We start from the raw sequence: 5,775 nt of genomic DNA, 5'->3' as shown, positions 1-5,775 counted from the left end.
AAAGGCAGAGGAAAACTCTCCTTTTACCTGGTGTCTGTGAGTGGAGCCTATTCCCAGGGCTGCTCCCTGGGGCCCTGCAATCCTCTTCCTCCAGCCAACCTCATCTGTGACCTCCATCAGTGACAAATGCAGTCCTGGCCCTGCCTGCCCTCAATTAACTTCCTTCTTGCCATACCATGGTTCAGGACAGTATGGTTCACACTTAACTCGAGGACTTGTTTGCTAAAAGCTAAAAATGGTAAGAATTTTGTTAACTTTAGGACTGTCAAAGCCAGCCCCATGCCATCCAAGTAGCCTGGCTGCTATAGGGATAGCATTTGCCTGAGGTGAACTGTTCTCTGTGTTGCCTGTCTTTGTATTTAGATTATTTGCCACTAAAGTTGCAGAATATAGACCTTGAAATTTCCCATCATTTTAAAATCAGAAGACCTCTGTAACAGCATATCTGCCTGTCCTGTGTTGCTGGTGGTGTTTTGGTGTCAGCCTGTTTGCAGGAGCACCATCTATAACACAAGAAGATACTGGCAAAACATGTCAAGACCCCCAGCAACAATTAAAAAATTAATTAAGCTACAGTAGCCCAGTCATTGCTGGGTAATTATTAAGCTGTAAGAATTGCTAATGGTCTTATTAGCATTAAGCAATTATGTAAATAATGGAAAACATACCATAAGAGTAATAAAATTACCTCCCTTTCTCTCTCTCTTTTTTTTTTAAACCAATAATGATATTCAAAATGGAAAGTGATGCATATAGTTTTTATTGTGAGTATCTTTGGAGAGGAGTGAGCCCTCTAAGGATGCTCAGCCCTTTTTGGGGCATCCCAAAACACATCCACCATGAGTTCTCTTGCAGAGCTTGTAATGCCCCACACCAGGCCATCCCCTGATTGTGCACCCACCAAGGCACCAATACAGGGACACAGGGTGGTCAGGACTGGAGAGTCACAATTTTATACTGTCATAGATGTTCTAGGGGAGTCCCTGTTCTCCCCCTAATAAAGCACATAGTGCTTCAGGTTTGGTCTGGGTGAAAACAAGGCAATTGGTAGTTTTTCGGTCAATTCAGTGCAGAAGTGGAAAGTTCTGGCCGTTAGAGTCACTCTGTCTCAAGGATTTTATTGCTCTGAAGTTCATAATCTGAGGTGAGAACTGGCTTCTTTTCCAGGTGAGGTTCCAGCTGGATTTCAGGGTTCAGAAATAAGCTGAAGGATGAGCAAGTGCTTTTGTGTTCCTTGAAACAAGAACAAGACCTCACTTACCCTCACTACCCGGAAAAGGAAACTGCACTTACTCATATCTACAATGGGCCTGGAAAACATGAAGTGCTTTTTTTGCTTCAGCACGTTCACACTGTTAATCACTGACAAATTTTATTGGTTTTACAGGCTTTAAAGTCTGCTTTACTGATAAGACACAGCATTTCAAAGTGCCCAAGCCAGTTCCTGCTCCAGGGTGTGTTCTACTCCCATGGTGGTGCCTTGATAAACCTGGGGTCACTTCACCCAGTTGCATGATCCAACAGGTTTTGGTCTGCAAAACACACCTTTGCTTTCGCTTTCTGATAAGAATGGGGATGTGTGCAGCTCCTGGAGGACCAGAGAGAGTGTTCTGCCATGGCAGTGCAAAGACTGGGGATCACCATCATCTGTTTCCCCTCCTTGGAAGACAAGGGGAGATCACCTTATGCAATAAGTACTGCTCCCAACCCTGTTGGAGTGCTCCTTTCAGCTCCCTGGGACTGGTGACCCACTAAACTGCTGGTTATGCCCTTTTCATTTTTCCTATCTCCTGGTGTGTAGGATGCAGATGTAAGCAATCTCTTATCTTTGTTGCCAGGAAACAACTTTCTGAAATCACCCTCTTGCCTGTCCCTCATTTCAGTCCACTGGGGGACAGAAAAGCCAGCAGGACATCTGGCTGGTGGGTAGGAGGGACAAGGGAGAGAGACTTCTTTCTGTTTTGATGTGATATTGTATTATACCTAGGTGATAGGACACTCTTTTTTCTGGTGCTCACTGGTTTTGGTCCTTTGAGGTTTTAGGATAATGGATTTACCATTTATGAGCTTCTCAGGGGGATGTGTTGCAGAGAGATTTACCAAAGTACCTTTTCCTGTAACTTCTCGTCTCTCTTTCATCTTCTTGGAAGAAAGGAAGAAGTGGAAATTCTTGTTCAGACTTGAATTTCATAATAACTTTTTTTCTGCTACTTTTACAGGTCAAACTAGTCAGACTCTGAGGGGAGGCAGGTATCATGTGGAAGCATTTCTGTGTGAGTAGCTGCGAAATTGTTGGGGCTTTTGTTTCCCTGTTTGGGGCCTTTCCATCTCTGTGGAGTCAGTCTGGCTGCCTTCTGGGAAGAGAGAGCTGATGAGGCATGTTACTGATGAGACAAATGCATTTTCCTTCTTGTTTTAAATCCCTCAATTTAATTCAAGCCATTGGCACGGGGATGTATGAGAGCTCTTGGCTACGACACACACTTCCTATTGTTGGGAGTGAACAGCCCTGCACAGAGCCCGCAGCAAAATTATGAAGTAGCTCAATTTGATCAGTTGATTTCTCACAATAGTTAAAAGATGTGATTTTTTTCTATGATGTTACACTCTCTTATGAAAAAAAAAAGCATCACTTGATTCTCAGCTTCACGAGACCCCACATTTCCTGATACAAGGAATCAGCCCTTCCTCCCTTTGAGTCTTCAAGGTGACAAATGTTGGTTGGGTTTTTTTTGGGCTTTAGTGTGGCCTAGTCAGATATTTAAGTTTTTTCTCCACTAATGGTAAAATCCATTGGTTGCTGCATATGGGAACCAGGATAAATTTAAGAGGTGATGGTGGAGTAATCCTCACTAGTCATAGTCATAGCAACTGTCAGGAAGCACCAGCATTTCTCTGGTGCAGCCTGGTATCTGAGAACTGAAAAGGACTGAAGAAGAGAAAGAAGAATGTCTATAAGTAGAAAAGAATAAATCAGTCCATGTCTGTGGATTGCTGCTCCAACAAGCTTCCAAACACACCTTGGGAAGGAAGCTAGGGGAGCAGGCACTGTGCTGCAGGACACAGTGCTCCATGAGCCAGCTGTGCATCACAGGTGGGAAACCTCACCCAGCAGCTCTGGGAAAAGCTCAGTGAGCAGGGGCAAGGTCTGCAAAACAGGATAAGGACCTGTAAGGCTCCCTCGAAGGAAAAGATGTAGAAAGGAGAGGTACAATCCAGAGTGAGGATTTGTAAGTATCATCCCCTGAGGAACATCCTCAGAGAACAGCAGCTGTGAGTAATAGGCAGCTGCACAGGCAGCTCTGCTCCCTTCCTGCCCCGTTCCTCTCTCAGTGTGTGTTAGTTTACCTGTTGGTGCATTAAAGGCTCATCATAACTGCAAACTCCCACAGAGCTCTCCTCCAGAGGTTGCACAAGTCTCTGCTGCCTGTACTTTGGAAAGCCATTATTGGGCCAGCAGTAATACCCTTACTGTATTAGCAAACTCCTTCAGCAATGTCATTTTAATCACCTTAGTGGAAAATGTGGACCTGATTCTTCTGGTGTATCAAGGGCTGTACCTCCAGATTAATCCTCTCTTGGGATGCACAGCTTGGAGCCAGCAACTAATAGTTTCTTCTTCTGGTGCCTGCAAACCTGGATTTGTGGTCTGACCGTCCTGGTGAAAAACAGGGCTCAGTGCAGGGAGGGACGAGGTGAAACGTGGTGGCCTGTGATACACAGGAAATCACAGCTGCTCTGAGCCCAGCCTGGATTTCCACTCCCTGGGTCTGTGTCCCCTGTCACCCAGCCCCAGGGACTGACTGCATTGGCTCATTGAGCTGGGTTTGTTAGAAAACAGATTGTCATGTTAAACAAATATATTTTTTAAAAACCCCTAAGTCTCATTCCCTGGGCTGTGCCCCATCTGGGCCATTAAATCTGAAAGGGGTGAGTACAGCTGTGTCAAAGCTGCACTCAGGAGCAGATTTTCACTGTTTGTATGACTGGCAACTGGCAACCACTCCATTTCCAAACCTCATTTCCTTCTCCTCCTTTCCCAGAGCTGCACTATGTCGATTGGAAGCGCAGCAGGGGTGCACACTGCTAAACAGAAACTCCACAGACACATTTCCTAAACCCAGCGCTTCCTCTTTATTTCTCACCAAGCCCTAAGATACCTGAGGATGGGAAGGGCTGCTCATTGTTAGCCAGGCTTTTTGTGAATTACACAATTTTATCAAAGGTTTTGTGGAAATGTGGGAAAGCTCATCTTTCAGGGCTCTGGCAAGTGTCTTTTTTGAGGGAAGTGAGGGGTAAAACCCCAACTTTGAGTTAATCTAGCATTTCTTTTGATCGGTCCTTTGGTAGTCTGATTAATTTTGAGTGCAGATGTTTCTGCTTTCCATCACAGAATACACCCAGGACCTGGGAGCAGCCTCACAGTGCCGTATTTCCTCCTCACCACACCACTCTTGTTACGGTTGTGCAGCAACATATGCTAAGGCCTTATTACAAGGGATTCCTATAAATGGCATAAAGGATTAATAATGTATTTATAACACAACTTTTTTTTAGTATAAAGTGATCTATAAATTTGTAATAAATGTTTTATAATGTTTTTGTAGCCTGTTATAAATGATAAATGGGAGACTATAGATGCCACATCAAATATTCATGCTGCATTGTGTGCATTATTATGCCATTACTGTTCAGGAAACCATTAATAATAAAGTGAATGGAGATGTAAAAGTTGCTGACATGCCCAGCAAGCCATTTATAATGAAATGTATAATCCTTACCATAAAGTAAATACATTGGCCAGTGATTGTTGATGAAATAGAAACACTCTGAATTATTTGTGAGGTATTTATATATTAATGTATATTATCCATATCATGTCACAGAAATGCCGTTAATATATTATATGTATTATTGATTATTTTCCCCTAATTTATAGGCAGCCGTTTAAGTGTTACCTTGTCTCTTCTCATGTTTTGCCAGCTGCATGAGGTCTGCTGAGTTGTTTTATGGGATGCGTGTGCTGCGGGGCAGCTGCTGCGAGGTGGCCATGGCAGCGCCGGAGCGAGCCCGGCGGGGCTGGGGGCCGCCTTCCTGCCCCCTCACCGAGCCACCCGCACTTCTCTGTGCGGACGGGGCGGGGAGGAACCCGCGGGTTCCTTCCAGCCTGAACGATGCCACGATTTCATGGCACTGCCGACGCCTGGTGCGCTGCCCCAGCAGGGACAGACCCCCTGCTCCCGGCTGGCCTCCCTCGCTCGCCCCAGCGAGACCTCCGGGCAGGCTCCGGGCAGGTTCTGGGCAGGTTCTGGCAGCCGAGCTTCGTCCTCCCTCCTCCTCCTCCTCCCCGTTCTCTCTTGCTAGGGCGGGAGAGGGGCTCTGGCGGCTCCGGCTCCGCTCGCACTTGGTGTTACTTGGTGATGTTGGGGATGTAGCCGCCCCCCAGCTCAGGGCTATCCAGCGGACACTTACATTTAACTGCTTTATGGTGCTTTTTAACTTTTTCTTCTCCAAATGGGAAGAAAACATCCCTCCCTAGTGACTAAATACGATTCGCGCTTCCCCTGCTGGCCGCCCCTTGGGGGCAGGACGTTTTGACGTTTCTGTGCGGGAGCAGAGGAAATTTCCCTTGCCCTCCGGGCGGGCTGGGCTCCCTGGTGCCCCGGCCACCGGGGGTGCCTCTGCCCGCTCCCCGAGGCGAGGCGGCGCCGCAGCCGCGCCTTCTCCGCCGCTCCTCCGCCCCTGGCCCGCCCCTTTCCCCGCCTACCGCCGCCG

The sequence above is a fragment of the Anomalospiza imberbis genome, chromosome 16 (genome assembly GCF_031753505.1).
Source record: "Anomalospiza imberbis isolate Cuckoo-Finch-1a 21T00152 chromosome 16, ASM3175350v1, whole genome shotgun sequence".
In the NCBI taxonomy this organism is placed as follows: Eukaryota; Metazoa; Chordata; class Aves; order Passeriformes; family Viduidae; genus Anomalospiza; species Anomalospiza imberbis.
Note: the sequence above shows the minus strand (reverse complement) of the source record.